Below are 19,278 nucleotides of genomic sequence, written 5' to 3'. Positions count from 1 at the left end.
ACACTAGAGCAGATGATTTAATCTGTGATTCTTAGCCCCCTCAAAAAAAAAAAAAAGTATTTTATAAAGGGTCACTAATAGAAAAATGTGTAAAATACCTTAAAGCATTTCAGGAGGTAATTACCAGTGTAGGAACTAAAAATAAGATTGCCGGGATAATCATGTCAAGAAGTGGGCTCCTGCAGAGAACCCACTGAGGCAAAAGCAAAACAGATGTGTTTGACAGGTTGGAAAATGGCAGAAGAATGAAACACTGAATTTGTAAATTTTTTAAAAAATCAGCTTCCCAAAGGGTTTTTCCTCAGGGACTTCTGAATAAAGTAAAAGAACTTGTTAGGAAGAAAAATGTCATTGTATTTTTAAGGGCTTGGGGGAAAATAATTAAATAAATGAAACTAGTTTAAAAACACAGACTTGAAGTATTAGAAGTTTTCCTGACATCATTTAGTCTACCAAGGTGGAGGATGGATATGTTAATAGAAATCATATGACCAAAGGGAAAAATCAAATGGGACAAGGGAGAAAGTTGAAATGTATTAAATAGCTAAAATGGCCTGAAACCTTTGTGAGATGTTTTACATATGTTTTCTTATTTAACCTTCACAGAAGTCTTATAAAATAGGGATTATTCTCCCTATTACAAAGGGAAGGTGACTGAAGCCAAGAGAGGTTAAACAAATGTATTTATTTATATAACTATCTTGTTCCATGAAAGATTTCAAGGGTACAAGAACGACTGAAGATGCCTACAGGATGACAAAAATAATAATAAGCATTATAAGCAGTGAGACAGGAGTTCCCATCGTGGCACGGCGGAAATGAATCCGACTAGGAACCATGAGGTTGCGGGTTCGATCCCCAGTCTTGCTCATTGGGTTAAGGATCTGGCGTTGTCATGAGCTGTGGTGTAGGTCACAGACATGGCTCGGATCTGGCGTTGCTGTGGCTGTGGTGTAGGCCAGCAGCTGCGGCTCTGATTAGACCCCTAGCCTGGGAACTTCCATATGCCATGGGTATGGCCCTAAAACGACAAAAAAAAAAAAAAAAAAAAAAAAAATTAAAATTAAAATTAAATATAAAGCAGTGAGACAAATGCTAAAAAGAAAGCAAAGTAATGTAGAGCAAGGAGTACATAAAACTACATTCCTTATACAACCTAAAAATGGCCTAGATGGACACATCTCTGTGATACTTAGTGATAAAAAAAAAAAAAATGTGATACATCCTCTTTTTGCAGCTCTAATGCTTTCAAGAAAGTCATTTCTCAAAGTTTCGGGAAAGTTTCATTAACCACAGTAATGTCCAAATCCTTTGCTTATGAAGTTCTTGTAGGGAATCCTGGACTGAAAGAACACTTTTAAGACTGGCTACAATTCAGTGGTGTACATGAAGCAAGCTGCCTTTCTAGCCAAATTTCAGCAAGATTCTTGAGAAGACTGTAATTGATTCTTTGGCAGATGGGAAATATTTGGTTTTAGGGCAATAAAAATTCTGTCTAGAATACACTTAACTATTAAAAGAAAAAAACTCATTGCTAATTTAAGAGGCATTTGTGTCTGATCTATCTATGGAGAATAAATACTGGGCTATGATTTAAGGGAATACTAAATAAATTATAAGACTAGTTTAGAGAGATAGAATGACAGAAAGGTATGTTTATGTGTACATACATATGAGATATACATATTATATCTCATATATAGAAGAGAGAAATGTTCTTTCTTGCTTATTGTCAGGAATTGTATGTCAAAGTCAAGAATTCAATATATGAACTCTAGAATTTTGAACAACTTTAGAATAACTATGCATTAAGTGCTCCATGAAGGGGTGCCAGAATAAAAAAGCTTACAAGGGACAAACTTGAGGGCATAAAGAGTTAAATACACCCTAGGAAAAGAATTTAAAAATGGTGGCTTGCTGTACAGTGGGAAAATAAAATAAAAAATAAATAAATAAATAAATAATAAAAATGGTGGGTTAAAAATTAATGGGAGGATGTGACTTGGCTGGCTACCTCCACTAAGATTTAGCCAATGATTTCCTGGAGGGATTTCACACCAAGGGTAAAACAGAGGAAACCCTCTTCAGTCTTATCATTTACCATGTCTAGGATATATCTAAAATTTGTTAAACATGAAATTAAATTTGAATTCAATAACAATAATAAAATTTTCAAATATATAAAAATAAGCAATAAAATTCTAAATAATCCAAGGGACAAAAAAAGAAATTGCAAGGGAAATTAGAAAAGATTTTGAATTGAACAATAATAAAGACACACATTAAAAAAAGACCACTAAAGCAGGAAAAATTATAACTTAAAATTATATATTTGGAAAGAAATTTTAAAATCGATGACCTAAGCTTCCATCTTAAGAGACTAGTAAAAAAAAAGAGAAAATTAAACTCAAAATAAGTAGAATAAAAGTAAAAAAAAGTTTAAAACAGACAAACTACAGAAAAAATCAACAAATCATAATTGGTTCTGTGAAGATAATTATATTGATACACCTCTAGATAGATTTAATCAAAAACAGAAAAAGATGTATAAACTGTCCCTATCCCAAATAATGGAAGTGACATTACTACAAATCTTAAAGACATTAAAAGTTAAGGAAATATTATGAAAAATTTTATGCCGATAAATTAAAAAATGTAGATGAAATGGGCAAATTCCTTGAGAAAGCAACTACTCAAAAAATCTTTGTTGAAAGAAACCTTTAGCACCAGATAGCTTCACTAATGTATTTTATCAAATATTTAAAGAAGAAATAATACTAATCTCACGCAACCTTCCAACATAAACTCTTTTTGAAAAACTAAGAGGCAGTAATATTTCCCAACTTGTTTTATGAGGCAAAAAAAAAAAAAAAAAAAACCTGACATTTAAAGAAAATCAATTGACAATATTAACGAGGAACATAAAGGTAAAAATCCTTAGGAAAATGCCAGCAAAGCAAATCCAACAATTTATAAGAAAGACAAACTCCCAAATCAAATAAGGTTCATTACAAGAGAGTAAAATGAGTTCGATTTTCAAAGATAAATCAATGTAATTCACCACATTAAAAGTTAAAGGAGAAAAAATTCATGACAATTTTAATAGAAACACTAGGTGGGAAGAAGTGGTTTTTTTAAGTTGACAAGTTATACATTGAAAGGGTGTATGAACCTAAAAACCTAAAAAGATGATGGTACCTAAATCTTTTTGGAACCTAAAAAGATGATGGTAAATTACAGGGATGGAGGAAGGAGAAAGGGCCAGGAGAGGAGTGTTTTGTGATCCAAACAGAATGCAACAAGAAAATCTAGGAATAATGGAGGTGGCAATTAATATAAAAAGTCTCAATTGGTGTAAGGGCTCCAAAAACTTAAAGCGTTAAGATAAGTATGCAAAGTAACAGAAAGCTACAATCTGGGCTTAATTCATCACAAAAAAGAAAACTTTGACATTTTGTTATTTCAAAAACTAAAATAGGGACTTTTTTTCTTTTCATGTACTATTTAAATAACTGAATTTAAAATAATATTAGATCAGTGCAGGCATTATTGTTGAACATAAAATGAGAAAACTATTCCTCAATATTCATCTATAACAACATATGGCATATAAGAGATGTCCAATAAAAGTGCTGAAAAGATGAATAAATGAATGAATACATGACACATGTTTCTGTGGTAAGCTTTACAATGTTGCAATTTTAGAATTTTGAAGCATAATAATTTTTTTGGCCAGCCCATGGCACGTGGAAGTACTGGGGCCAGGGATCCAACTTGTGCCAGAGAAGCAAGTCAAGCCACAGAAGGGAAAATGCTGGCCCCTTAACCCACTGAGCCACCAGGGAACTCCTTGAAGCATAGTTAAACAAAAATACATTGAAATGATTTCCATCTTTGGAAAATGATATGTTAAAGTACTTATGTATAAATGTATATATAACAGTAAAGGTAAATATGCTTTCTTTTCCATGCCCTATTAGCCCTGAATTTAAATGTAGTATTTGTTTGTGTATTTCATAGAAAATAAATGAACATTTTTATTTAAAAATACGTTTATCAGGAACCTATATGCTTCTTTTACCATCTTAATAATTTATTGCCTTTTTTATAAAGTGCATGAGTAATATAAATGAAAACTTCCACCAGAATTTCTTATTATACTATTTTAGGCTTAGTTCAGAGGAAATCTATAAATCAGTATTCACTCCACTCTACCCCCCCTCACCCTCCAACACACAAACACCTTTGCAGTACAATGTAAGTTCTAAGAGAACAGGAATTTTTCTTTTTCGATATAGTTTCTTCAGTGCCAAGAACAGTTTTTGAATCACAGTGGAAGACTATAGATTGATAGTCTAATAAACTTAATGAATTAAATAACAAAAAAAAAGCATAGATTGTACATGTGCCATCAGAATCCCTACCACCTGACAGTGTGTAAACTTTGTTTCTGTTGGGAAGTCAGTGTTGTCCATGGTCAGCCTAAATGAAGAGTCAGAAAAGAAATTCAGAGAATCCCTAGTAGAGATGTTCTTTTAATTGTTCTGTTTGTTTAAGTATACTGAAAAAAATAAATGGCCAAATAACATAAACTTGGGTTCTAAAATAGGAGTGGAGGAAGGAGGGAAGATATTGGAAAGTCAAGAGGATAAAAGTAAAAGCTAAATCTATTAGTCTCCAAGTATAATGCAATTCTAGTTTACTGTACCTTTCATGTTTGGGGCTTTGGCATTTGTTATTAAATTTTTTCTATGGAAAGGTAGAGTTGCTATTCTATATATATATGATTTTTCTTTTTTTCCATTATAGCTGGTTTACAGTGTTCTGTCAATTTTCTACTGTACAGTATGGTGTCCCAGTTACACCATATATACATTAATGTATATACATATATACATTATTTTTTTTCTCACATTATCATGCTCCATCATAAGTGACCAGACATAGTTCCCAGTGCTGCACAGCAGGATCTCATTGCTAATCCATTCCAAAGGCAACAGTCTGCATCTATTAACCCCAAGCACCCAATTCATCCGACTCCTTCCCCCTTCCCCTTGGCAACCACAAGTCTGTTCTCCAATGGTAACTAACCACACTGACGAGCCTTTGCATAGCAAAGGAAACCAAAAAGAAAACTTACAGAATGAAAGAAAAAAAAAAAAAAAGACAACTTACAGAATGAGAGAAAATACTTTCAAATGATACAACTGACAAGGGCTTAATCTCTAGAATATACAAGCAACTTACACAATTCAACAGCAAAAAAGCCAACAACCCAATTGAAAAATGGGCAAATGACCTGAATAGACATTTCTCTAAGGAAGATATGCAGATGGCCAATAAGCACATGAGAAAATGCTATTCTTTTCTGTATACATGAAAACACTATAAAATTCTATTAGGCATGTCCAAAAGAGCTTGCCAATAGATCCACTTTATCAGCATTCTCCAAGAGAAATTTCTGCAAGATAGCAATGTTCTACACTGTCCAATACGTTAGCCACTAACTACATCTGGCTATTGAGCCCTTCAAATGTAGCTAGTATAACTAAACAAACCAACCATTTTATTTTAATTAACTTAAATTTAAATAGCCACATGTGGCTAAAGCCTACCAAACTGGACAGAGGAGCTTCAGATGATCAAAACAAGCAAATATATTTTATTTTCACAACAGTACAATACAATATTATCATAAGGCAGAATCTGAAACATTTTCTAACCAGCACATCAGTGCAGGTTTAGCCTCTGGAATGACTACAGACCCCAAAACGAAATGAGTAAAACAAGAAAACTGGAATGTAGCATCAGCTGGGAATGGAGAGGAAGCTGACAGAGGTAGATGATGGATATAACATCTAGAGGATATGAAGAGGGAATCATTATTTTCATAATAAAACATACTGTGTCTATACATAATTATGTTTACACAGTGTATCAAAATAATGGTTCACAAAAAATGATTTTTGATCAAACTTTCATGCTAATTTTAGTTATTATTGTACTAAAGCCTTTTAAAGCTTTTTATTGGAAAATAGTATTTCTGGAGGTCTAACAATGTTTTGCTTCTAAATATAATTTTGAGTTTGATTATTAATTGGTAATTATGACTTTTTGTTTAGATGTTCAAAATTCAATTTTGATTGTATTATTCTGATTTTGATGACCATATCTTAAGTTTAAGGACCCCACCTAGTTTAAAAGATAATAAGAAATATTATAAAAGCTATATCAATAATGTTTTAAATGGGAAACGTGTTTCTACTGTATTCTGGGTAACTGGTCTTAGATTAAGAACAAGTAATTTATTTTTCATACATGTGTGTCTCATTTTTCCCTTAATTAAATCATTTTAGCAAAGATTTTGATAGACTATCACATTATAGTATCTCATCTCCTTCATTAGTTGTACACATATTCACTGCTATAAATTAGTTATTACATAAAATTTGATAATAGACTATAGGGACCATATGCTAAAATATCCCATGCAAATAAATGCATATTTACAATGCATGTTTACTTTGAAAATCTAAGATTGTGAAACAGATACTTAAAGTCCAATTCATCCTACTTTATACTTACATGCAAAATCTTTCTTTTTTTTTTTTTTTTTTTTGTCTTTTGTCTCTTTTTTGTTGTTGTTGTTGCTATTTCTTGGGCCGCTCCCACAGCATATGGAGGTTCCCAGGCTAGGGGTCTAATTGGAGATGTAGCCACCGGCCTACGCCAGAGCCACAGCAACGCGGGATCCGAGCTGCATCTGCGACCTACACCACAGCTCACGGCAACGCCAGATCCTTAACCCACTGAGGAAGGCCAGGGCTTGAACCTGCAACCTCATGCTTCCTAGTCGGATTCGTTATTAACCACTGAGCCACAACGGGAACTCCCAAAATTAAGTTTAAATGTTAGAATATAGAAACAAAGTAAAATCAATAGTACCTAATCAAAATTATAAAAACTTCATATGAAATTTTTGAGTAAACAACTTCTGCAGGTCTACTTTTTCACTTTACTATATGGGTTTCAAGAATCAATTGATAAAGAACACCACTGGGGGAGGCACATTTCTGCAGCGTATGGAAGTTCCTGGGCCAGGAATCAAAACAAGCCACAGCTGCTTCAATGCTAGATCAAACCCATGCCTCCACAGTGATCCGACCTACTGCAGAGACAGCACCAGATCCTTAACCTGCTGTGCTACTGCAGAAACTCCAAGAACACTATTTCATTTGCTATTAAATAAACATCACTACAAAGCACTTTCGAATATGTCTATTTTCACCCTTTCACAATCACAGTGATGTCATTAGTCCTACCTACTTGCCAAACAATTTCTTTATTCCCTGACAAATTTCTAGAAAAAGTGGTTCATTCTTACACTATTTTTTACTTCAGCCTACACTTTTTGAGCTGTCTCTAGTCAAAACTCTACCCTACTCAACACACAAAATGCTTTGAATCGGAGCTGTAGCCAGAGCTGTAGCCACCGGCCTACGCCAGAGCCACAGCAACGCGGGATCCGAGCCGCGTCTGCAACCTACACTACACCACAGCTCACAGCAACGCCGGATCGTTAACCCACTGAGCAAGGGCAGGGACCGAACCCGCAACCTCATGGTTCCTAGTCAGATTCATTAACCACTGCGCCACCACGGGAACTCCTGTTTTGCTTTTCTAGTTAGTTACATAAGACCTTATGTGCATGGAGATTTTAGACCAAGTTTGTTTATTTTTATGTCAATAATCTCCTATTTCAACATAATTGAATACAAGTTTCAAGACAATTTTTAAACAACAATCTTTGACCTCAATAAAAATGTAATCATCTGCACGATGACATTACAGATTCCCCGTATTAAATTTAAAATGTTTTAACATTCAACTTTTGCTGCTGACAATTATCAATTTGATTGTAAATCAGATATATTATTTAAAGCTTGCTTTTTTGGTATCATCTAGACAGCTATGAATCAATGCCAATAAAAACTAGAGTTCTTTATATTGCCAACTCTCCAGAATGGAAAAAAGAATATCCCTTTTATAAATTCTGAAATCTTAGTATTGGGATAGAATTAGTTGGAATAAAGAATACCCAAATATTTTTAAAAGGCATGATATATAAACTGTTTGCCATTTTCATACACTGCTCTTCTTACCACTCTAATCCACTTCAATTACAGGGGATTAGTTTCAGGATGGGCAGGCTCAGGAGGGAAAAATATCATCCTGTCTCAATTTGACCTACTAGCTATGACAATTGTTCTTCAGAGTCAACATATTCCAGTGTTTCCCCTTCCAAACCAGAAGGCTGTATCTAAGGATATTATGATGTTGGAAGGAAGGAGAGATGAGGGAACCACATCTTGCAACTTTTTAGATCACTCTCTTTGGTATTTCTAAGGACAAAATCATGTTGCTGTGGTTTCAAAGGCTCATTGAAACAAATACATTTCAAAAGTCATCATGGGAACACACTGTTACACAACATAGTTTTCTTTTTTTTTTCCTTCCCCCCAGGCTAATTTTTGGTTTCTTTTCTGGCAGAAAAGCAATATGTAACAGCTGTATGACTTATACAAGAATTGATGCAAAACTATATTGATTCCCCAGGCCATTCACCATATCTTTTGCCAATTAATATCAGTAAAAGCAGCATGACTTGGTTTCTCAAACACGCAAATGAGGTAATTTTCAATGTGCTGGAACACCAAGTGAAACCACAGACTGGTGTTTCTGTCTTGCCAGTTCAGGTCTGAAAGCAGGGGAATGTTGCTGTTCTTCTTTTATCACTAAGGCAATGCAATTTTATTGTCTGTTGACTATGTTAAAGTACACATGTTTGCTCGACTTTCATCAGGAACTGGAAGTTGGCTTCAGGTTAGAGGACAGGTTGAAGGGCACTGCTGATATGACTCATGTTTAAAATGGGACTTCTTGGTAAAAGGCACAAGTTTTTATCACTTATTTCTTCAGACGCCTTAATTTTAAACACTGAGTAGTCTGATAACTCCACAGACATTTTGCAAGTGTCAGTATTCAAAATAAATAAAATTTAAAACCAAACACTCCTTAAATAGGAGGAGGATTGCATAATTATTATAATTCAGCAGAGAAACAATACTTAGGAGAATTGTTTAGTCTTGAATCCCAAACAGTACCAACTATTATGTATTCTACTTTAAGAATACTGAATATATTAAACACCTGGGATTCAGAAGAAAATATCAAAGAAAATTACTGATAAAAGGAGCTTCAAAGATCATTGAATACAAACTACTTCTGTGGACAAATAAATGGAAACCAATGAAATCTGGGGACTTTGTTATAGCATTCTTGCTTTAACAGAGTTGTAGAAGCTATCAGTCATTAGAGACTGGCATTGGTCTTATTTAATTCAAAAGTAGACTGTAAATTATCTGGAACATGAATTCTTAACCTGTAAACCATGAACAGGATTAACAGGAATGTGTATTCACTGTGTATATACACAGTTATTTGATTTTAGAAGATATCCAGAGACTTGAAGGACTCTGTTCTTTCTTTTAGGGCCACCCCCATGGCACACGGAAGTTCCCAGGCTAGGGGTTCATTAGGAGCTATAGCTGCCAGCCTATGCCACAGCCACAGCAACAATGGATCCTTAACCTACTAAGCAACGCCAGGGATTGAACCCGTGTCCTCATGGATATTAGTTGGGTTTGCTACTCCTGAGCCATGACAGGAACCATTATCAACATAGGTAATTTTTAATTTTATAGCAGCCACATTTAAAAATTAGGTGAAAATAATTTTATATCTTATTTAATGTAATATATGCAAAATATCATTTCAACCTGTAATCAATATAAACATTATTGATGAGATGTTTTATACTTTTGGGTATATTTTTGAAATCTGGTGTGTACGTGATACTTACAGTTCATTTTAACTTGACTTGCTACATTTCAAGTGCTGATCAGCCACATGTGGCTAGTGGCTACCATAAAGGGTGTGCAAGTCTAGAGATATGATGCACAATAATAATCAGGAAACACTTCACAAACAGTTATTTCTTTCTGTCAATCTACTGATAAGTATTTAGTGTCCCTGAATTTGAGATGATCCTCTTTGATAATGACCAGTATTTCTGTGTTTCAGATTAAGGGTCAACAGAAAAGATCTAATGATCAATAGACTTGGTGTACAATTTTCATATTCTAAGGAATGCCATTCTGAGAGAGAATGGTGCCTGAATGGACCACCCAATCTCCCCTAAGTACAGAAGAAGAAATACCTATAGGGATTATGAAAATTTGTACTGTTGAAATAGTCCTTAACTTCAGAGAAAAATCATCACATGACAAAATGTCTGTCAGATTGAGTTTCCTTTGTATATATTAAAAGACGATATTCAAGAGCTTGTGGAATCTTAGTAATTAAATGAGGAATCCTCTTCTTTAAAATGACATAGATATTACAATTAAATTTCTCTTAAATGTAATTATACAGATTGATATGCAACGTACCACATACATGACAAAAGCCATAAATAATCTAACGATTTTTTTTCCTGAACTTCTAATATTGTTATAATCAACCCTATCGAAAATTAACCTTTTTCAATACTTATAATATCTCCTTACTTCATGGAGCCATTGTTAATGGAAGCTCCTAAAGAATCTGATAACAGTATCTTTCTTTTTCCTTTGTAGGGTTTTCATATAATTAAAAAGGCCACGAAAGGTATTTTAACTCTCCATGAGTGATAAAAATTTTTGCTTTTTTACCACTATGTTTAAAATTCAGGAGTACACTGCTTTGATAGTAAAGATAGTATTTGTTTCCTTCACCTCAATTTAGGAAAAGATAAAAAGATAAATTCCTGAGATAAAACTATAAGAGAATATCTTTATCTTGTAAGAATTCAAGCAGTAAACTTTTTTTATCTTGAAATTTGTGACAGGTAAAATTATTGCTACAACAAAGAATAGTGGAACATGCTCGATTAGAAAGGGGAGAAATCATTTTTTCATTTGATTCCAGTGAATTTTTTTCAATTAAGCTCTCACTGGCGATTGCATATCCACTGATCCATCTGGTGGTAGCAGAATTTTGAAGGGTGCAGCTGAACTGGTCCAAAGGGAGCCACAAGATAGTGTATATATTGCAGAAAAGCCTCTGGAAAACAGGGGAAAGGGGGAAAGAATAGCATGACTTCTCCCCATCTTTCTACCCTCTGTTCTACCTTTAGTGCTTCCTTGCGGCCAATCCTATCTGTTGATACATATATTAATAGAAATGTAGTGGGAGAAAACTTTTCAGGAAATCTGGCCAATGCTGAAAGCTAAACTAAATAATTCAGACACTAGAATTTTTCTTTTGAGAAGATTCTTATTCTAAAATATTTGGTCCTTTCCTTCACTATTTAAGATACTGACACATTTCTCAAGTTGGCCAACAGTGAGAATGAATCAGCTTTTGTTACATGGATCATGTTCATGAGACGCTCTGAGATATCCTGAAGTATTAATCTCATCATGTCAGCTCAACTCATCACACATTGATTTTCAAGTTAAAATATATTATTTGTACTGTGATAGCTGCTTGCTGTTTTCCTAAAGTGATCAAAATGATTATTTTTTCTTACTCTAATTTACAATCTCTGAAGGAGTAGAGTTATCTATTATTGCCCTTAATTTTTATATTAAACAAAACTAAAATTAAGGGAATTTAAATCTGATCACAGTGATTTAGTTACTTGCTGATATAAGCCATATGGTATATTTTTTCCTGGTTCAGTGTGCTTTTTAAATATGTTCTTTTTCCTACAAAATATAGAAAAGGAATTATTTATGGCTACTTATTAGTTTTTTCTGCTTATTAGTTTTATATGTATGCATAATTATATGAACTGCTTGCATATTGCTTGTAGCTACTTACATATAGAGTTTCATTCCATTAATAAAAATTATAAGTAAATAAAGCATGAATCAGCACGTAAGTGATCTTCTGTTTCATTACTGGCTTAAAGCACAAACCTCTAACTAAAAAGGAAAATATATTTCCCTTAGATATTATAAAACACTCCTGCTCATGAGACTTTGACCTTCCAACATGGAGATGCTAAGTAACAAATCACAATCAAATAATGCTTATTTAAACCAACCAAACTTGAAAAGGATATGTTTAGAGAGATATACTAAGCACTTCTTCTAAAATGCATAATGTTAGACATCATATTTACTTACACTTTTTTTCAGTAGATATTCATTGAATATTAGCATGTAGCAGCCACTGATAGAAATTTCGTATAAGAAATATATAAATAATGGTTTGTGCTTTTAAAGAAGTGCAAATCTGACAATAAACTGTAAAAAAATGCCCCCAGAAAGCAACAATAAACTATTGCACACACATATACATACACAGAAAAAAAATCATGATGAGAGAAGTCTTACTCAGAGAAAAGTGTGGAGGGATGCAGTTGGGAAGGGTTTTATAGAAGAGGATGCACTTGACTTGAGTTTTAGAGAAACTGAAAAGGTGATCACGCAGAAAACTTTATAAGAGAATTATAGTCCAGGCAGAAATAAAAAAAGACGCACAAAGCACAGAAGCGGGAAACAGAAGGAAGTGCTCAGGCTGGCTGAAGCCTATGGAGGGTCTATGATGAATGATGAGGTGAGAGGGGTCACATCGGGGGGGATCCCATGGGCCACTTCCTGAAAAGAGATATTGATTATCATACTCTATCTCCACATTTAGAGCAGCCCTCATGTGCTAGGCTGGAAAAGTCGTCTACTCTCTGGGATGTTGAGTTCATGGTCTGGGAAGTAATTGGTTCTCAGATCACAGCCTAGACCCAAAGAATTTTAATTCATATGTTTAGGACTTAAAAAACCAGGGAGTGGCTGACAGATTTCTTCTTCAATCCAGACTCTTCCAGGACCCCCACCGATTCATTTGGGTCTATTCAGAGTACTGCAGATATAATTCTCTTGGATTTTAGAGATATTCCTAAACTTAGATTGAATATTCCATGAGAGCTGATGAATTTTGCACAGTTCTGACCAAACCTCTCAGGCAATCCTAAGTATTTCAGACTATTTAGAAAGCTGGGTAGTATGTGTGAAACTGGAATGCACCTGATGGATGAATAAGGCACTGTGTCCTTGGGAGTTCAAATGGACTCAGTTGAATTTCATGTAATTGCATTTACTACCCTCAAGGTTCATGATCCCAAATCAGGTTGGATGGTAAACTTAGATGCTTGACTCCCATAGCCAGTGATATTACGGCTGGAAAGCAGTGGAAATGGCTTACAGTGTGACAGGAGCAAATGGATACCTGAGGGTAGATTAGCTAAAAGCATATTGGAAATTAGTCAGTGAGTAGCTAAACTGATCAAGGAAAGAAAAAATATTACTTCTGCAAGACATTCCATATGATTAAAAAGTTTCCATAGAAGTCTAAAGGTAATCATCTGAAACCTAACTATTCTTTAGGCCTCTCTGTGTTCTTCAGACTTAAGATCTTACATCACACATCCTATGGCCAATTTATAAATATGTAATGAAAAGTTCCTTTTTCTAATATCTTTCAATGCAATTCCAAAATATGGTTCACTGTCATATCTTTTCTATATGTTTCTGTACAGTTTTATCATCGACAGATACCATGACATAGTGCAGGGGACATGGTATTAATATTGCCTGTGCCATAAGGGTTTTGCCAGAGAATAAAAGCCTGCCTCCATAACCAGGTTCTTCAGCCAGTGTGTGTCACAGAACAGTCTGGTGACTTGGAATCTGACCTTTGCTAAGAATCACTCGTTTCAAGACTCTGGTCCTTCAGGCTGGCGGAAGTGCTGTAATAGTATACTAAACCTGGAAGAAGCCCTGCTGGAGGCTGCAGTCCAGTTCCAGGAGTGCAAGTAAGGGATGATGATTTTGAGCACATGCTGGAGCCAGTTGTAGTGGGGAAAAAAGCAGGGCTCCTACTGCCCTGTTGATCCTTCTGAGGTAGAAAGAACAAGATTTATTGCAAGTTCCATGGCCTTAAAAACAGTCCAGTAAGCTTCATGTGTTCTTTTCCTGATTGAAAGCCTGGATACACATTGTGTATAAAACTTGGCCTAAGTGAAATAATACGGGTCACATATTTACATTTCACTGCTGGTGTCCTAAACACAAGCAGGATGGGCCTGGTGGCCAGTCTTGGCACACAGCACAATGTTTGTGTTTTTCTTCCCTTGGTGCCCCAGACGTTAGCTTCCCTTCTGACTGGCATTAGAGTCTGCATCTGTTCTTGTTTGTTTTCCCATATCATGGCTCTCAGTGATGGTAGCACTTTATTTCAAACATTCGGTCTTCTTTAAACATTACTGAAAATCTGCGATGCAATTAAATTTTTAAAAATTCAAGATATGAATATTTTCTTAATTTTCTGTGCAAGTAGTCATAAAAAACAAATGTATTCTTCTTTCAATTCTCAGATCTTTCATTTGAAGATAGCTGAGCGCAGCGGAAGAAGTTCTAGATGAGACTGTATGATAATTTCTGTAACCAGCATGCTCACCCATGGACTGTGAACAAAACGCAACTTCAGTTCTCTCTTCTTCTGGATGTAACCTTCCATACCCCTGATGAAAACTCTGACAATCACAGGCTTTTATTCTCACTGACTCCTAGATGACACAAAGTCTCACAAGCTTTGTGAACCAAAAACAGTCTCATTTCAGGACACAGAATAGCCAGTGAGATATTCTGATCACTAAATCTTCTCCTTTTCCACAACCCAGATTTTCTCCAGGTTGAAAGCACTAGGTTATTGCTCTGTCCGCCACCTGTCCTGGTCAAGATTTTCCTTCCCTCACTTGTTGCAGTGAGTGAAAAGATCATATAGTTCTTACTGGGACTGGTACCATTATAGGCAGACTGTCATCACTGGCCCTAAGGGATGATAAAAATCAATGTCTTTTCTCTTGGGTGCTGCAGAATTTTCCTCCTGGGCTCCTGTCTTCTGAGGAGCCCTTAATCCTCCCCACAGAGGGGAATGAACCTCTATGCTGGTTGGTAGCTCAACACTGCAGCCTCAGCTGCTGGGACTTCTACAATGCTTCTTCTTTCTTCTGTGGCCAGGTCTTCTTGCCCCTGACTGTGGCACTATGGAACAGGAGCCAAAAATTCATATTTGCCCTTTCACTTTAAATGGCCCACACTAGATTCACAAGAAGTAATCATTATATCTTGTGTCAATTCTGAGAGTTTAAGCAAATCCAACACAGTGCTCTTCTAACTTTACCTACCAAATATGGTAGTATCATAACAAGTGGTGCCCTCAGAGACCACTAAAGCTTGGGCTTAGAAATTATTAGCATGACCCCAAATTTAAGTTTCAAAGCAAGGCACAAACTTTCTCCAAAGAAATTTCTTTACCCATCTCTTTCCCTTGCCACTGCCTCTGATATTTTTTCATGTCCTTGATCTGGAAGAGGGGTTCAAGAGTTAGGGTTTTGGGTACTATTTCCTTTAAAAATCAGCATATAAGAATGGGAACATCTACCCACACTCTTTGCTTACGGTACCTCAGTGGAAACCTGAGGCAGGCACAGTTCCATACTAACTTCCTATTACACTCACTATATAACTTTGCAGCAACAATTTAACTTTCTGGATCTGTACTTCCTCCTTCATAAAATGAGAAGGCTGAAGCTCAATCTCTAGGGTCCTTTCCAGCTCTCAAATTTGGTGGTTTTGCAGTTAAGTATCTATAGGCAATGTAACACAATGGAAAACACTTTGAGATGGTTATCAAGAAATATAATCCCTGCTGTAATCCTATTAACTAGTTAAATATCCTTAAACAAGTCTCTCAATTTTTCTGTGACTCAGTTTTCTAATATGTAAAGGTGTAGTTGTATTGGATAACTTATAAAAATCTCTCTCAGAGCTTATTCTATTAATTATTTATTGTTTCTGAAGACTACCCCTATTTTAAATCCTTATTTTGTCACACCCAAATAAGATTTTTTTTTTTTTGACTTTTTGCCTTTTCTTGAGCCGCTCCCGCGGCATATGGAGGTTCCCAGGCCAGGGGTCGAATCGGAGCTGTAGCCACCAGCCTACACCACAGCCACAGCAACGCAGTATCTGAGCCGCGTCTGCGACCTACACCACAGCTCACGGCAACGCCAGATCCTTAACCCACTGAGCAAGGCCAGGGACAGAACCCGCAACCTCATGGTTCCTAGTTGGATTCGTTAACCACTGCGCCACGACGGGAACTCCTCAAATAAGATTTTAAACAAGAAAAATATTGCATCTAAGCATAAAATGTAGCTGAGACATTTCCTGATCAGAAAAAGCTTAATAAAAAACGAAGGGTTAAGGATTTCCCTTTGTGGCTCAGCAGGTTAAGAACCTGAAACAGTATCCATGAGGATGTGCATTTGATCCCTGGCCACGCTCAATGGGTTAAGGATCTGGCATTGCTGCAAGTTGTGGTATAGGTCACAGATGTGCCTCAAATGCAGCATTGCTGTGGCTGTGGTGTAGGCCTTCACTGCAGCTCTGATTCAACCCCTAGCCACCCCCCCAAAAAAAATGCAGAATTTAAGATCATTATTACTTTGGAAGGCTGCATTGCATAATAATAGGATGCACTTTTGGAATCTGAAAACTTGGTGTCTGGTTCTACCTTTGCCTCTTGCCCAGCTGTATGAGCACAGACATATTACCAAACCTCTTTAAACTTCATTAGTAGTAGTAGTGGTAGTAGTAATAATAATAATAATAATATTTCTTTAACAGAATTAATTTGAGGATCATATGACAAATTTGAAAGTGATTTTTAAAGTACGAAACAAATGCTGGTTGTTATCTTTAAAAGCATTAGTGTAGAAAGAAAAAATTATTTATCTTCTTATTCAGAATGGTGATGAAACAGTAACTTGAGGATTATCATTCAAACCTGCAGGGCTATAATATAGCCAGAAACATAGTATAAGATGTAACTGAAAACTGAGGGCCAGAAAGTGAAGTAGATCCTAGATGTAGTGAGGGACACATTCCAAGATCTTTGTGAATCTACTGTCTAGGCTCTTGGTTTTCTCTCAAATCATATTTTAGTCAAGCCACGTGTTTCCTGAGAATATCCTCATGTGAGTAGTTGGAGCATTGACTAGAGCATTCCAGTCATACTTTACTATGTTTCCACAAAGAGTGGGATATGCTTGTTCACATCACTGGTCCAAGTGGTCACTAAGCTAGACATTTCCATCCTTTAATGCACCTAAAACTTCTATCTCAGAATCATCATTCTTTTAGACTCCTTGATATCTGCTTCACTTTCGATCGCAACAGTATGCCTTCTTCTCAGGGGTAATATGACAGGAAGATATTTCCTTTATTTGTTGGTTTTTCTTTTTGAATCCTTTTAAAAGAATCACTATGGAAGTTTATTTACTACCTAGGGGATACACTTTCATTCTCTGGTGTGTGACTCAGATTTACACCTTTGCAAAATGACAAATATCATCTAATACATATATATAAAATTCTTGAAACCCTGATCACTGAATCTTCAGGTGCCAAGGTCTGCGACCGTACCTATGAGCCTTGCCATTAATACACTTCCTTATTTATTCAATTTCCTTTTTTTGATCAGACTACTTCACATCTTTCTTCAAAACTCCAACACCCCTGCCTTCTCCCTTTAGCTGATAATATCACTTTCTAATTAACTGAGGAAATGGAAATGATACAATAATTCTTCCATGTACCCAACACCAACTATTTACTACCCAGTGGATTCTGTCCTGAAATCACCCCCTGCCTGCATCATTTCCTCTTCTCTCCTGAACTATGCCCATTATCAGACAAAGAGGCTGAATCCTCTCCCACCTTAGAAATCCTTTTTGATCACATTTTCCTCTTCCTCTACTGCCCCATTTGTCTCTTCTTCTTTTCTAAACCTTTGTCAATACTTAATGTATCTCTTCTTCTCCTACACTCTCTTAAACCCATCCCAGTAGAGGTTAAAATTCCTATCCACCAAATAACCTGTTCTCATTAACAATGACTTCCATCTTGCAAGATCAGATAAGTGTTTTTATGTCCTCACATTTCTCAGATGATTCACTCTTGACATTGCTGTTACATTCCCTTCTTTAAAATTTAACTTTATTGGAGTATAGTTGACTTACAATATCACATTAGTTCCAGGTGTACAGCAAAATGAATCAGACATATATGTAAGTATATTCCTTCTTTTTTCCCAGATAGCTAATTACAGACTATTGAGTATATTTTCCCTGCTATACTCATAGGTTCTCATTAGTCACCTATTTTATGCAGTAATGTGTATATGTTATTCCCATCCTCCCAATTCTTCCCTCCCCACAAGAGTTTCACCTATGATACTCATAAGATTGGTTTTGAAATCTGTGAGTTTGTTTTGTTTTTAATTAAGTCCTTCTGTATCATTTTTAAATTAGATTCCACACAGAAGTGATATCATATGCTATCTACCTCTGTCTGACTTACTTCACTCATATGATAATCTCTATTAGGTCCATCTATGTTGCTGTAAATGGCATTATTTCATTCTTTTTATGGCTTAATAATATTCCATTGTATATATGTACACCACTTCTTTATTCATTTAGTATGGAGGTTCCTTAAAAAAATAATTATTGAATTACCATATGATCCAGCAATCCCTCTCATGGGCATATACCCAGAGAAAACGCTAATTCAAAAAGATATATGCACCTCAATGTTCACTGCAGCACTATTTACAACAGCCAACATATGGAAACAATCTAAATGTCCATCAACAGAGGTGTGGATCAAATGTTTCACTCTTAGTTAAATAGCATTTTCACAGTTGATTGCTACTTGCTTTTTCAAAACTTCTTGTCTCTTGTTTTCTGGGAAACTATACTCTTCTGATTTGTTTTCTGACATATTAACTGTTCCTTCTGAGTCTTGTTTGTTGATTTTTCCCCCAACCTAAATGTTACACTGGCCACTAGGTCGGTCTCATGATCATTCTCTTCTCTATTCGCAGACTCCCTAGATTATATCTTGTACCCTTTCTTTTTTCTATGTACACATATTTCACCCACTATTATGGCTTTAAATAAAATGTAAATGTAGATGAATAGCAAATTCATATCTTCCATCTCTATCTCCTCCCTGAGGTTCAGACTTATATATCTAGCTGCTACTTAATGATTATCATTTAAAACATAAAATAGGCACCTCAAATTTAACATAGCGAAGACAAGGT

The sequence above is a fragment of the Sus scrofa genome, chromosome 13, assembly GCF_000003025.6.
Source record: "Sus scrofa isolate TJ Tabasco breed Duroc chromosome 13, Sscrofa11.1, whole genome shotgun sequence".
Classification (NCBI taxonomy): Eukaryota; Metazoa; Chordata; class Mammalia; order Artiodactyla; family Suidae; genus Sus; species Sus scrofa.
The sequence above is the reverse complement of the archived record's forward strand: the minus strand, read 5'-3'. Positions refer to the sequence as shown.